Source organism: Aquila chrysaetos, chromosome 3 (genome assembly GCF_900496995.4).
Source record: "Aquila chrysaetos chrysaetos chromosome 3, bAquChr1.4, whole genome shotgun sequence".
Lineage (NCBI taxonomy): Eukaryota > Metazoa > Chordata > Aves > Accipitriformes > Accipitridae > Aquila > Aquila chrysaetos.
In genome coordinates, this window is record NC_044006.1 from 4,500,864 (window position 1) to 4,517,283 (window position 16,420).

Genomic DNA, 16,420 nt, shown 5'->3' on the forward strand with positions numbered 1-16,420 from the left:
GATTTCAGGCACTGGAAATCCCACTGCTATATCCTACAGCAAGCCATGTAAAGATGTTCATTTCTCACTGCAGTCATGTCTCAAAGCAAACAGGGAATGTTCTGGAAAAAACACTGGCCAAAACCAAAATTTTCGTCAATTGCTATTTAAACATTTGTTCAGACTCCTGCCTACTCTCCCGATAATTGTTTCCCATTTAGACAAGTAATTAAAAAGCAATTGTGGTATTTTACACGTGTTACCATCAATTTACTTTTCCACTGCATATCTGAAAAAATGCAAAATGAAAGCATCTGAGCGTGGATTTAGACAGTCTGAATTCCACTTGAGTTCCTGCACCTAATGTTTAGCAATTAGCAAGGTGTCTCTGCAGACCCAGCAACCAGGATTCAGGAGCCGAAAAGCCCAAAGCCATCCGAATCTGGGCCTCCGTGCAAGCACCTTGTTGCAGAAACACACCCTTACCTGTGAGGGCTTGCATCAGCAGAAGGGTTTCTGAGCTGGGGCATTGCTTTCATACACGATTTCAGTCAAGGTTAGTTCGCTGACTGGATTTAAAGACAGGTTATTGATGATTATGCCATAAACAGGGCTAGCAACTTTTTAAAAATGTATGTATCTATCCATAACCTGACCCAGAACTTCCCTGCAGCATTCATATAACGCTTGGTCCTTCAACTGACTCAAAAGCGGCTACACTAAACAGTTGTAAAATACGGCTTTAGTAAGGACTCTAGTTGAAGAAAACCTTAAGAACAGAACTTTTCCTATGAGGAACAGATATCTGAACTAGGTAAGGAAGGGTTTCTGAGTGGTGAGGGAAGTGTCTGATCTGTACTTATCAGCAAACATGAAGGAATGCAATCTATCCCCTGAACGGTTCCTAGTTCACAATAGGCTGAAGATGAAATGTTGGTATCAGACATCTGGAAGCCCCATGCCTCCAGAAAGCCAAAACTCTGTAGATGTTTGTCACCAAGAACTGGCTTCGTTTCCATGCCACATTATGTCTGTTTTGCATGTGTTCGTTCTTAAATAATATGGCACCAACTGTAAAAGCCACATACCTCCACAGCTGGGTGACAGCCCTCTGTATTTGTACGAACTATGGTTACTGAAACAAGGTGGGCTGTTGACATCTGTGGCCTTTGGAAATGCATTTTGTAACATCAGCACAGACAGAACATAAGCAAGAAGTCAGGTTGTCTGCAAACAGCATGAACCAGAGCAACTCCAGGAATGTGCTAGAGCAAGGAACCTGCGCGTACACCGGCTGCTGGGAGAACATTATGAACGTGTTAACTCTTCTTTTCTTACTCATTTTGATCAAGAGGCACACAGCAAGAATGGCATTTTATTTGCTCACAGACAATAACCAAGATTTGACCAGTGCGTCAACGTCAAAGACAAACACGAAGCACATATATAATGGAGAGAAAACCCGTGTCATCTCCTGAAGATTGTTGAATCCCGTGAAGTCACCTGTGAAGCCTCCCAGGGACAACTCAGACTCCACAGTCAATGCAAGTGTGTTGTATTGGCTCAGTCATCTTCAAAAAGGCAAATCACTGTAATTCCCTTTCAAGGCAAAACAATTTCAAACTCGCTTTCTGAAAGTTAGGCACCTAAGCACAAGTGGCCTTATTTCCAACAGCAGCAAGCACTGAGGCTCTCAAAAAGATGAATGGAAGCTGTGATTGCTCACCACTGCTGACAATCAGGTGGCTTGTAGTTAAGTGTCTACATCTGCAAAAGAAAAAAGCTGGCTCAAAGGCTTCATTTTTACTGCAAGTGCAAGCTGGGGTATTTGAGTGCAGACAACAGTCTGAACGCCTTCCTTGCAAAGTCTTGCAGCCTCCAGCAAAAAATACTAAAAGCATCACATGGGTAATGCTCCTATTTGCAATGTGCAGTTGTACCTTCCTAAATATTTTAAAAGTTTGACATCAGTTGTAGGCATAGGTACCCAAGAAACGTGTGCCTTCCGCACTGCAGGTTCCCATGGGATCCCGGCATCAGGCAACTCTGTACTTACACTGAAGGGAATACTGCTGACTGAAGGCCATTTGCTGTGAAGGATGGACAAGAAACTAAAAATTTCTTTAAATAAATTCTTTTAAGTTGGATCCATTAGGCTGGAGCTCACTTAGGCTGTATATTCTTGCTGTATTTGGGGTGGGGCTGTGACTTGTCAGATATGCTTAATAAATCTTTCCCCCATTTAGTCCGTTTATTTTAAGAATCAGCTGCTCAGTAAAATACAGAGAAGGATCACTTCTCACCAGGAAAATAGAATCAGCATTCCTTGCTCTGAGATCCCGTCCTTCATGCATAGAAAAGAGTGCCCATAAATCTAGAATGGTGGATCTGAAAAGCTGAAATAGGATTTATTTGGATGCCTTCCACACACTGCAGCTATATTTCATAACCACTTACAGTGCTCACTAAATTTTGACATGGCTGTTCTTGAAAACACACACTTTTCATGGGGAGGGAGGGAGGATAATTAACTGTACACCTTCTACCCACTCAAGAAGTTATCAGACTGACTACATTATAAGCAAGAGCTGAAATCTGTTGCTACTGCACCGTAACTCTTCTTCAAAAGCTGTTTAAAGTTCTAAGCAAGATGACAATTCAGAAATACTTAAAAACACAACCTAGGCCCCTTCTTTGCATTCTTGCCAGGATCTCAGTTACAATGTTATCTCCCTGTTCATTGTCAAATTTTCTGCTTCTAAACAATTAAAATGAGGAAGCGTTATTCTGCAAATAGGGAATGTCTTGACATCTAAATCAAGGTAAAGAAAAGGGAAACAAAATTTTCTCTTTTAAAAAAAATCTTTTTCTTTTTTCTTTTTTTTGTTGGGGGGGGGGGGGGGGCAGAGAAAAAAAGCATTTCATCACCTACAGCACAATACACTGGTTCAAAGCCTGACCTCAAGGAAAGCAAGGAAGAAGAAAGTGAGTATTGAGAAGGGTGTCAGCTACTATACCTAGGAGAGAAGGAATTAAATTAATGAAGAGAAATTAAGGCTGAATGTTAAGACAGAGGAGGAATTTGTCAGAGAGAGGCTTCTTTCTTTCAATGCAGCACAACACTTCAATGCATGTTTTGCCTTATGGAAAGATTTACAATCTCTGAATGGGCGTACTAGGTGCTTGACTTCCTATGGCTTTCGAAAAGAATTAGATACCCTAACTGTCCTCTATGCCTTTGGAAGTTTTCTCTTCAGACCCTAACTAATCCTTATTCATTTCACTTGGTCCATTTCCAGGCTGAAAATTAAGCACTCAAGTGCTTTGCATAAGATTATGGGATGATGTTGCAGAAGCAAGGCTGAAGTCCCACCCTGTGGAACATTTCAAAGGACCAGCACCCTGATAAATGCACGAGAGTGGCCAACCAATCTTGCTCAGAAGGGTAGGCTGGAAAGAGCAATCCAACACTTCTTCTCCATTTCTGTTTCTTCTAACCAGAAATCCGGTTATGTAACGATAAACCCATAGTTTCAAAACAGAGCTGCGGCTTCTGTGCAAACCAAAGTTTTTCCTAAAGGGAGTCTTTTTATGCTCGAGGTACAATAGATACCCACGTAACTATGAACCACCATTTTAATTTTTCTTTTTGCCTCATCAAGTACTTACTGAGCAGAAGGTACTACCTGTGATAAATGCTACCTGTCAAGAATTTACTTTGATCATCCTTCAAGAAGGAAGGATTTCCAAATCATTTGCTTGGAAATTTTTAATTCTTAAGTGGGTTGTTTGTTTGCCTCAAAGGAAGCACTAACCTATTTTACATTGTCAAAAATCTATTTTTAAACAAAGTTTTCCTTTGTACTTTAAACATTCCCTAAAAATACTTCTTAGGCTCATTTTGTAAAATTAAAATGAAGCAGATGTTTAAACTATTGTCTGATTCAGCAGCTCTGTCATTGTGCTTACCCACTGCCTATGGAAGGATCAAATCTGGCCAATGGCTCTGTTCACCTGAATTAGGGTGTTGAGTTAATACTGTCATTTGTCATGGCATCGAAGTCCCTCTAACTGTGTCAAATCACAAACAGGAGAGATTCCCAGTTTTGCTTAAAATTCTTTTAAAAGTCACGACCAGAGCACAAGTATTACAGCCCTCTCACTGGCCCTTCCTATGGTTTATATTTAGTGTCAGAAATAAAAGTAGGAGGCTTGGTGTGGGAGGTGGTTTAAAAGGTCACCTCTATGGCTTATAGAAAGGATTTGCCTTGCTTCACTAAGCCCCAGACACTGTACTTCAATTTTACCAGTTAAATTTGACTTTGCAGGACTGGGCGGGAGGGGTGCAATTTATACAGTGTGGTCAGCAGAATCCACAGTGCAATGCATCACAGCCGAGCAACTGCAGGAGCCTCCCTGGGCTTGGCTCTGCGCAAGATAACTTTGCAGAAGAAAAACCAAAGCAGCCTGTTTTTCTTGTAAAATGGAAGATTGGAAATACATTGATATTCTGAGCTGTCATGCTGTAAGTGACTGGTAGCCTTTTTATGGAAGAAGACAAAAAAGTAACCAGGATGCTATTATAATCTAAACATCACCTGTTAGCAGAGCGATCCGAGCACTAACATTACCTATTTTAATCAACAGTAAAAGCAGTAGCAGGAGAATGATTCTCCTGGTAATGAAGACTTTGCTTTCTGCATTTGGAGGATGCTCTTTTCCACTCCTTCATGTCACGTCTGAGGGAATTAGTCACAGGAAACACAGGAGCTAGACCCCTTTGTTTCGCACTTGCTGTTCTTAGACTCAAGAATTTCATTAAAATCCTTTCACGTTAAAAAAAGGAAAATCTTGGAGGAAGGGAAAAATAAAGCTTTCTCCCCCATTTTATTTACAGACACTGCTAAGCCTCCTTAAGCTACTTTTGACTCGCTGTCTCATACCCCGACAAAGCAGATGTGAAGAAGGCAGATATATAACAGTACAGCACGCACAGCAGGGCTGCCAACTGTCAATAAATTTATGAACAGTTTGTAGATCTACAGGAGTTTTGTGAAAATTCTTATTCTTTCAGTAAAAACTGGCAAGCTCTCCTGCATCTTGGCAAAAAAATATATAAAATTACAATTTGAGAACATACTGGTCTACTTCCACCTGGAAAAAAACCCCACAAAACATAACCCTGATGCTGCTGGATCAGATCATTTCTGCATGGAGCTCTCTTTCAAATTCCTCTGATGTTGGAATGGATAACGGAGTTGCTGATGTTTAAAAGTAATTGGCAAATGAATTCTGCAGGATACTGAATATTGTGCAACAGAACGTGAATGCAGTTTAGTTAACCACTAAAATAGAAATACTTTGTTTCAAAAATAACTTACTGACACTGGAGTTTTAAAAATAACCACCTAGAATTACTTTTATGACTAATCACATGGGATATTTCCCTTTCTGCCCCAAAACTGGGTAGGTTGACATTCAAATGCTAATCTGCACAAACAGTTATGAGCTTTATTTTCACTGATCAACTTGAATGTGCAAAATCTGTGCTTCCAAATGTAAAGGCTCTACTGAAACTGTTTTGCATAACTGGCTTAATATGCATGAAATTATAGGGGCATCCTATAAATTAGTCATTGCGTGCTTTGTACTTGCACCTGTTTCAGTATCTATAACCTGCCACTTGCCTGTATGGGTTCAGCAGGCAAAACCACACACCTGGATACCCCACATATATAAACCGCAGTGTACAACCTGGTGCAGGTATAATTATAGAGGTCAGCTCGCTATCCAAAGCCATTTAAAATATCAGGCTCCAAGCTCTCTTGCTCTACAGCTACATCTTAAATTCAGTTTTTGCCTCTCTCCAATTTTATGGATTGCCAAGGTTTGATTTAGAGAAGTGCAGCAAGAACACTATTGGAGAGAAGCCTTGCCTACGAATTTTTATTGTAACAGAGTTGAATTTATTCCAGCTGGCTTTCTGCAAATGCAAATAGGACAGCCAAAGATTTTATATTCAAGATTAAGCAGAATTTTAAAGGCAGGAAGCATGTCTGCCTGCAACAGCATCTCATGAGGTTCCACATCTCTTAGTATGGTTGAAAAAATTTTGAAGAAGCTACAAAATGTCCATTCTTCCCAGTAGCTTTCCTGGTCCTATAGCTACAAGTAAAAGATTTTTAGGGCTCACGCTATCTGTCAAGCTTCACAATCATTTTGAACACTTACTTCAGGCACTAACCGTGTGTTATCCATGCTATGTTTCTATCAGCTACTTTTATCAGCACTAAGTGTTCAAGGTCAGGTGATGGGGCTTTGAGCAACCTGATCTAGTGAAAGATGTCCCTGCCCATGGCAGGGGGTTGGAACGAGATGATCTTTAAAAGTCCATTCTAACCCAAAGCATTCTATGATTCTATCAGGGACTTAATAAAATAAAATTAAGGAACTGAGACTGTGTCATCTTCTTTTTCCTTTTTTTTTTGGTTTGGGTGATGATAAACATGACCCTTTCCTAACAGTCTATTTGTATTATTTTAAAAAGTTATTTTAAATTTGTAAATTTGAATAGTACCAGTGAAATCAACTGTAACATTTCTTAGCATCCCCACTGTCAGAAATGGTGTCTGTGCACACACAAACACCCCACCCGAGCAGGGGAGGGAAGCAGAGAGAGCAAGAGCACACATACATACTCAGACAATCAGTCTGGTGGGAAGAAAAAAAAAAAATTGCCTTATATCAAACTGAGATTAAGTGAATTTCTGCCACTGCTGAATGACTTGGGAACTCTATTCACTTTAATGTACTATGAGCTGTCATTCCCATCTTTATACAAAGACACTGAGTTTCTCAAGAGCAGCTCGAAAAAGTATTCACCATTTTCTGTACTTTCTATATGTATTTTTTTCCATTAAAATGATACGGCTGCATGTTAGCAGGAATAACACAGACCTCTTGTCTCCCCCGGTTTTCGGTTTGTATATATTATTTATGGGGAGAGCTGGCTCCAACCCTTGCATTTAGGCTACCTAACACTTGCTATTATAAAATATTATTGTGACCTTTTTTGAGTTAACACTGTCATTGTTTGCAGCTAGCCTTAGAAATTCAGAAAAAGCCCCGAAGGCTTTTCCTTGGCCCATGAAATTCGCTTCAGATTTGATGGGTAATGATTTGAAAATCTCCATTTTGTACTCCCCCTTCGTCAGCAATGTTTTGGTAGTCTCCAGATAACATCTGGACACATGAAGTGCTGCACCCAAGGCAGCAGCGTTAAATGCAGGGGCAGCAGCACATTTAACTAACCTGCAAGAGCTGAGTTTTGAACTCTACTCCTGCCCTAGCAGGTTCATGAACCTGCACGCTGTGACACCAGTTTTAGCCCATCCAAAATGAGTTTCTCAATGTGGCCGCTGGTCACACGGCCACACGATGCCTTGGCACTGCTGAACTTGGTCTTTAGCTACACCCCTTCAAACTCTTGACTTTCCAACGCCATGTCTGTGCATTATGTATGACTTCACATAACACACATTAACAGAGATCCCGGGAGGCCCGCATTAACCTTTTGCCCATTCGTGCAACAGAAAGAATGGGCAGAGCATTAACAGCAATTTAGCTGTATGCGCTCATGTCCCCAAATCCATGTCCTACCACCAGGATAGCAGACCCAGCTCTTGCTCTTGGTGGATCCAAGATCGAGTGAAGAACAAGCTGCAGCTACAAGCGCACCAGCCATTTACAGGAGACAGCCCGGGGGAAACAGCAGCATTGAAAGCCATTTTGCAGTCGGTGTGTACCTACGACACGAACACTTTCAGCTCCAGTAATTCTTTCATACTGCAGTAGGGACAAGATGACAAATCTGATTATATTAAAGTCCATTCTTTCACCCAGCTTTCCAAAATTTACAAGTTCACCATATGCTTTAATGGAAGAATAACCTGCCTCTTTTTAGGTAACTATTGTTTCAATTTTAATGGATTCAATCCTTTCATGCATGCATTGCCATGTATACTGAGAAATCAGCTCCTGTATATTCATGGGCAAACAGTCCTTTTGCCAAGACCCTGCACTGTATGCCTGATATCTGACAGACAGCAGTTAAGTAACATTTGCAAATGGGTCTTCTCCATTTAGGGGCATTTGCACCCACATTTTAAAAGATACTGAGGTGTCTCTTTACTAATTATGTCAAATTAACATTAGAAGCATATATATATATATAAAAAAAAAAAAACCACAGGGAGGGAGGAAGAAAGAGAGATAGAGAAATTGTCTAATATATTTTGCCACCTCACAATTTAACTGTATACTACTGCATCAGATTTTTTTTTTTTTTTTTTTAATATTTCAGAGAAGACACATTGTTCAGTTTGTCAGTGAGAGAAAATTCATACTAGGTACTGCAAAGAACTACTTCCTGGCACAGTATACAATTTGTAGGTAATTCACATTAAATTGTATCTCCCATTCCACTGTGTATTAGAGAACAAAAGATATGCCTGCAAGAATGACAATGTTACATCTGCATAGAGAGTCTGTGATTATTATACAATAAGGCACATTCTTCCCACATGCAACTTGTGGAAATGTGGATAACCTAAATCAAGGGCCACATTTTGATACCACTTATGTCACTGGCACATTGCCACCAAAGAGGGCAAAAGATAAATTTCTCTCCCAATTACACTGAATATAAAACCACAAAATACACTGGAAAGAAGGGTGGTGGAGGGGTTTTTTTTTTTCCCTTTTTTTTTTTTTTCAGGAGGATAAAATTACAAATCTAGTCTAATGTTTTTTTTTTTCCTCCTGGTATGTGGGTGTCAGGATGTCACAGGTTTTTCTTCACCTCATGAAATATGATTTTGCTAATGTTTCCCTCAGACTATAACAAAATGCCAAGTAGGTGGTATGTACTGGCTTCCAGAAGTGCGAGGTTCCATTATGTTTTGTAATAAATTCAAATGTGGTCTGCAGGAAACGAAAGAGTTTATTCTGGAGAAGAGATGGATTTTTACTCTTCAGCATCAGCATGCACACACCTGCACCTGTATTCACACATGTACTAACACTGACCTATGGAGGAACCCCAAAATAAGCATAAACAGCAGCAAAAACCGTGTGTCATACTAATCCAGGAGAAAATTCTGGGGCATGTAGGTGTGAGGCTATTTAAAGGATTTCCAAAAATGTCAAAATGTTAGCAGATTATTTTTATTTTGCACCTGCAAAGTGAGGGTTTGCAAATATGTAGTTTTCAGCACATGTGGAGGCAGTGTTGAGGCATAGGTACACATTTCGAGCCTGGGTCAACACGGACTTTTTCTTCCCCTCCTTATATAAAGAAGAAAAGAGCAGAATGGCAGCTTACCAGAATGATTTTACACAAACCCAAAGCATAGAAGACAGAAGTAAAAATCCAGAGCAGTCTCTTGCATTTAGTGGGACAGCCCTTCCTAGTGTTAACAGCAAAACTGTAAAGTCATTTCAGCAAATTTTCTCCCAGGAATATTCAGTCTACAAAAGCAAATGAGAGACACTCACTCCCAAGTGGGTCGCACCCACCTCATCAGATAGATGTTAGGGACTCCATTGCAAAGGAATTACTGGTTCTTCCTTTCTCCCTGGTGAGAAAGAGGAAGAAACAAGAATCCCACTGGGAACGTGAGGAGGAATATTGCTGTCAGCCCCATCACACACACTTGCAGAAGTGGGTCTGCATGCCTGTAAGATCTCACCACTGGCCATCGCTGCCCCCAGCTGTAGCAGAAGCTTCAGAAAAGCCCTGTAAGCACCGTCAGAGGAGCAATCACAGGAGAAGTGGAGTATTTTTTTGAGATGGCTCTTTTCCTCACACTACTTTCATCAAATATATAAAAGATCAAATAAAAACCCTAATTACAGTATGTGTATACATGCTAGCTCACACATAACTAATCCCTATACTAATGAGTGCAGTATTTTAACATTTGAATTCTAAGGAATCAAGTCTTTGGAGAGCTTTTTAAAAACACCAAGCAGTTGGGGTGCCTGATGTTCTTCCTCTTGAGATTTTGTCACTTAGAAGATATATATAAAAATGCTCCTTTCCAAAGCAAGGCCCCAAATGAAATTTTTGCCCCGAACGTCATCCTTCATAGTTTGCATGTAGTTAAACACTTTCCATTTTCTGTCAATTTTAACATTATTTACAGTACAATGATGCCTAGTTTTAATTGAATGTTTAAATAAATGCTTTCTAATATATGAATGCTTAGTGTTTGCAATAGGAAGAGGCAACCTTGCTATAGATAATTATGTCCTACTTTGGTTTCGAGTTTATTTCAATCATAAAATAACCAAAGGAATGGGAACACAATTTCAGCTAGAATTGTATGTTTACTCATATATAATTAATAAGGCCCGTATCTAACTTGCATTCCAAACTCCTCAAATGAATCTGTTTAGGGAGGAAATAACATGTCTAATTGGCCTAAATGGACAAGTTGCATCCTGTCAAAAAATATTCCCTTTGTCAGATGAAGGCCCTCTACCCTACTGCACTGCAGGTGTAACTTTTGCCAGAACATGTGGGAATGGAGTCTTTTGGACAGAAAAAAGGTCAGTTCCTTTAAGGCAAACAAGTAAGAGGAATAAATTCCCTTATGCTTGAATATTAATCACTTATATGTGAATAATAAACATGCCCCATGAGTCTAAATGATCTACTCATGTTTGTAAATGAGCTATCCATAGAGATTATTCCCACATAAACTTCTGAAGACCCAATCTTGCTGCTGCTGAAGTCAACAGTAACATCTCTATAAACCTCATTATGCTTTGAATTTGTCAGACCCGTAATAAAATGTTACAGTCTTATCATTACAGGATAGCATTTCTCAAACTTCAAACTCACTGTCAGTTTCTCTAAGCTATGGATACCCAAATCCATCCTTCCAGAAACGACGATTTCGTGAATTCCTTTCAAAATACACACACGTGCACACATATACATGTTACTCAAACCAACTGATTTTGGGAACTGCTCTATCCAAGCTAACACCCACTGCATACAACACTAATCCGCATGGATACGTTTTCAAAACAGCTACCAGTGCATAGGAGAATTTCCAAATTAATTACATGTAGTAAAATTCACAAAGGTGCCGTCTTACTTAAAACACTGTTGCTGCCAAATGTGTAACACTTAAAACTTAAATAGTGCCATATATTACCAAGTTCATCACCGCTCTGCTTGCTAGAGTTGTGCAGATAATTAAAAGCCACTCTAAGTTACATAAGAAGATTATTCTTTTAGGAAGCAGTGCTTTAAAGGCTTCAGTTTGCTTCCACAGCACTTAGCTATTTGTTTTGTTTCTTAGAAATGTTTTATTTTAATAAGTGCAGTTTTATATGGGTTCTACTGCTTTAATGTAAAACACATGAATATGAATGTGCAGTATTTACAGGAAATCTCCCCCCTGCATTCTGCTCTATTTTGTCATATTGTCTGCAGTAGATATGTGATTTTTATTTTCCCTTTAGCAGTGAGGTAATTTGCCCATGTTATTTGCTCTGTGGGCATCCTCATAACACATTCTGAATTTATTTCATGATGTCTCTTGAAAGCACTGTGAATCCAAGACATGCCGAATCAAACTAATGAAGTAACCCCTGCACTAACAAACCCTCCCTGTCTCAACTCTGTTAGAAGCAGAAAGGACATAAGACTGATAGACAAATATTAAAGATGTAATTCTTTTGGACTTGGTCCACATGTTCACGAGATAATGAGACCTTAACAAAGACATAGATACTCATATGAAATATTAGATCTGACATTTCATTTGAGGTGAAAATTGCCAGTCCTCCTAATGACATCTTTTCTTACCAGGTATATGAAAAAAAAGGACTGAACTGTAAAAACTTGCTTTTTTCACAGTACTGATTTTGATCTTACCATGCCAATTTTCATTGAAGAATTTTAAAATGAATACAATGAAAAGCTGGCAAGGAAAAAAAAAAAAAAAAAGAAAAGCTGCTGGTGACTCACCAAGAGTTCCTTTAATTTTAAGAGATCAGCACCATGAAACAACCTTGCTGATATCACCATTATTCCCTAATTTGTGGCTGGCTCAGGCCCCTAAGATTTAAAATGCTCTACAGGAAGCAGAGGGGCTGAATGTAAAGTGAGAATGTGTCTCCTCCAAGTTAACGCTATTTATCTTGAAATACTGAGGGGGTTAAAACCAGTTTACAACCTAGACATTTTCATTCCTCAAGTTGCATCTTCAGGTCCGTTTGTGACCTTAGAATGCAATGTGTCAAAAAGAAGAGGCATCTGAATCTTTTATTCCAGCTGTAGTATTGCGTCCTGCATACATTTATACATTTTGTTTATGCTCTGATGTCACATCCCATTCCACATTGGTCACTCAAACACAGCTGCCAAAAGTTATTTTCATTAAAGCCTTTCAATGCGTTGGTATGGGAAGGAGGTCAGGGCTGAGAGATGCCTTCTTTTTTGTTTGCTTGCATTTTGCTGTTTTTTTTAGAAAAGAAAAGAAAATATCAAGAATACATAAGAAAGGAAAAGCTTCCCAGACAATATCGCAGAACAAGTAAACGCCATGGCAGATATTCACTCCAGGAAGATAAAAGAGACACTCAAGCAAGAAGTTCCATTTCACATATTTATTCTTCAAGAGATGACATGACTTGTAAAGCAGTAATTGTAACTTCGCTAACTCTGGGGCTTCATCCCAGCAAACCCAAGGGTACCCTACTGTAAATGCTGTAGAAAAAGGTAGTTGAGATATCCTTGCAACTGGATCTTTCCCAATCTATAGCCCGACTGCAGCAATTAGCCCTCAGTGTCTCTGCAGAGCTTCAATGTAATTCTTGAGGCTTGATCTCCAAATCACTGTGCACAATGGCCCAATCCAGAGGGGATGCTAACAACGTGCTTCATTTTAGTAATTTTGTTAATATAACTGCAATTATTGGCCATATTCTTCCTTTCTTCTCCTCCTCTCCCTTTCAGGAAAATTCTGACACATGGGCAGGCTCATTCCTATACAAGACAACATTTGTGCCGGACCTTAACTCCAGGACCAAGGTATCAATAGGACTTGATCATATCATAAAGGTCTGACAAATGTTTCCAAGCTTTCCTGAATGAAAATCCCTGTGTCAAAAGTTATGCAGTGTCCTGCAGATGCCTGCATTTTCCAAAGCCATGTCACTGAGCAAAAAGAACAATGCAACATGAACTAAACCCCCTTGCTGAAACTGCAGCAGCACACCTCAAGAAAGCAATTTTCAAGGTTGCAACTCCATTACACCTACTTGCAGGGTTAAAGTCACTTTCCCGTAATAACCACAACCTTAATAGGATTGAGGCGCTGTTTAACACCTTTGTTAGCAACATGGACAGTGGGATTGAGCGCGCAGCGGGACAGATGTGCACAGATGGACAGTGGGATTGAGTGCACCCTCAGCAAGCTTGCCGACGACACCAAGCTGTGTGGTGCGGTCAACACGCTGGAGGGAAGGAATGCCATCCAGAGGGACCTTGACAGGCTTGAGAGGTGGGCCTGTGCGAACTTCATGAAGTTCAGCAAGGCCAAGTGCAAGGTCCTGCCCATGGGTCGGGGCAATCCCAGGCACAAATACAGGCTGGGTGGAGAATGGATTGAGAGCAGCCCTGAGGAGAAGGACTTGGGGGTGTTGGTTGACGAGAAGCTCAACGTGACCCGGCAATGTGCGCTTGCAGCCCAGAAAGCCAACCGTATGCTGGGCTGCATCAAGAGAAGCGTGACCAGCAGGTCGAGGGAGGTGATTCTCTCCCTCTACTCCGCTGTCGTGAGACCCCACCTGCAGTACTGCATTCAGCTCTGGGGCCCCCACCATGAGAAGGACATGGACCTGTTGGAGCGAGTCCAGAGGAGGCACACCAGGGTGATCAGAGGGCTGGAGCACCTCTCCTGTGAGGGCAGGCTGAGAGAGTTGGGGTTGTTCAGCCTGGAGAAGAGAAGGCTCCGGGGAGACCTTCTAGCAGCCTGCCAGTACCTAAAGGGGGCCTGCAGGAAAGCCGGAGAGGGACTTTTTACAAGGGCATGTAGAGGTAGGACAAGGGGTAATGGCTTTAAACTGAAAGAGGGTAGATTTAGATTAGATGTAAGGAAGAAGTTCTTCGTTATGAGGGTGGTGAGGCACTGGAAGAGGTTGCCCAGTGAGCTTGTGGATGCCCCATCCCTGGAATTGTTCAAGGCCAGGCTGGATGGGGCTTTGAGCAACCTGGTCTAGTGGAAGGTGTCCCTGCCCAGGGCAGGGGGGTTGGAACTAGATGATCTTTAAGGTCCCTTCCAACCCAAACCATTCTATGATTCTGTGATTGCTTAGAGCCTCATCAAGTTGCCCCTCTGTCAGCATTTGCTTTTCCATTCAAAAATAAAGCTCATTGTAAACTAGTATAATCTTGGAGGATTCAGAGGGGAAGAAAAAAAAAAGAAAAAAGAGACAGTGAAGGGGAAAAAAAGGGAAAAATGACACATGACAGCAGATTGTGCCAGGTAAAAATGTGACCTTTGCACATAGTAGCAGCACAGCCTTAACATTATACACTCAAAGGTCTCGGACATGTTTGATGTTAAATGACCCCAATGAATCATAAAGCAACCTTGCTCTCCTTGGCTACACATGCTTCATGAAAGATGAATAAACATAAGCTGGTCTGCTCTCGCGTATGTGTGCTCAGAGTAATCTTGAGGTATTATTGTGAATCCTTCCAGACTGTCTAAGCCCCTACGAAGGGCATGTTATAAAAGGCATTCATCATCTGCTAAGAAGCTACATCTGGGACATTCCAGCTCCTAGGTAGTCACTAAAACCATTTAAGAGGGAGAAATGGCAATCAGCAAGATAATCAACTTGTACCACCCAAGAGAGAAATCACCCAATCCCTCTTTTGAACATTCATGTCTTCTTAAGGAGATTAAAATCTGGAGTTGATTTTTAAGTAAAGCTACAGACAAAAGAGGGATAAAAATATTTTTTAATTCTTCCAGAATATTAATACACAATCTGCAATGATCAATATCAATAAGAACCCAAAGCAGTGTTATGGGTTATGAAAAACTGGACTGTTAAATGTTAGATTGGAGAGGCTAAAAACCCCCAAATCAATGCTTATTTATAGCATCATTCCCTTGATAACTGTAAAGAGCATCATTTTCACGGTTATAAAATGCACTGGCATGTGCTCTGATTCATTCAGCACAGGTCACTAGTCAGATCCAGGACAGCAGATAAGCCCATGCTTAAAAAAAGGGTGTATCTAAGTCCCAAAAGGTGGCCACTATAAACAAACACTATAAAGTTACTATAAAGTAACACTGCTAATACACCTTAGTATTTGATTAGTATCCTCTACTTGAGAATTTCTTCTGCCCAGGTATAACTATAAAGATACAGTTCTCAACAACTGCTGGTGATTCTTAATTGTTTCTGTTGCTGTTAACATGCTGGACATATTCCACTGAATTTCATAGCCTATAATGGAAGAACTGTTTATCCTAAATTATAAATTTTTGTTGTGAACAGAAATATCGATCTACCAGCAAATAGCAATTTTATTTACTCAATATCCATAAGTACAGGCTTACAGAAGTAATTTTAATTATTAAGTCTATGCTCAGCAATTATATGTTATGTACAAATTTCATTTCTTTTGTTAATTTTAATAAAAAGTCCATTCCGTGCCTGCTGTGTTCCTCTTCTACAAAGGCATTTAAAAGATTAGTCTTAATTATGGGTTTCAATATACAATGTGAGGAGAAAAAAAACCAACAAAAACACCAACAATGATGGATGGACTGCATGGCTTTCTGCTAATTTCTCAGCAGGCACAAACCCTGTGGCATTAAAAATACAGAAGGAAAATTACTTCTAAAGTTACTGAGGGAAAAATATCATCAAAAAGCAAACTCATGCAGTATCTGTGTCATGCAGTGCACATAGCACAAGCTAAATCTTCAAAATTTCCTATGTGCAATTAAGTCATATTTTAGGTGAGTTTTTGGGGTCAGATTTTCAAAGAGCATTTTGCTGGCCAAAAGATTCAGCCCAGTGCCTTGTAATGAGTGAATTATGTACCCGATCAAACTCATTTCACCAGGTGTTAGGGAGCCACCTGGTTTTGGCATTTTGCAAATCCCACCAGGCACCTGCCTGCATCCTTGGGGAACTGAATCCCTTTAGACAGCTGGATGAACACTAAATGTGTCCACACGTCTGCGTAACTACAGGCAGGGAGGAACATACACGCATGCATACTGTAGGGACAAGCATGCCCATGTGAAAACACAGCAGCTTACTGGGTCTTACACATTTAAGCACATCAGCAATCAACATCAATGGATCTTTTCACTGATCTGCATTCATGTAACAT

General features: G+C 40.3%; 1 protein-coding gene and 1 long non-coding RNA gene across 2 annotated transcripts in view; both read right to left on the minus strand.

Moving 5' to 3' along the window:
- CDH4 (cadherin 4) overlaps positions 1-16,420 on the minus strand; it is a 476,335-nt gene that overhangs the window by 235,344 nt on the left and 224,571 nt on the right.
- LOC115339448 overlaps positions 15,012-16,420 on the minus strand; it is a 53,166-nt gene continuing 51,757 nt past the window's right edge. The window contains exon 3 of the long non-coding RNA XR_003922717.2: positions 15,012-15,884. This is a non-coding gene — a long non-coding RNA (uncharacterized LOC115339448). The remainder of the gene's footprint in view (positions 15,885-16,420) is intronic.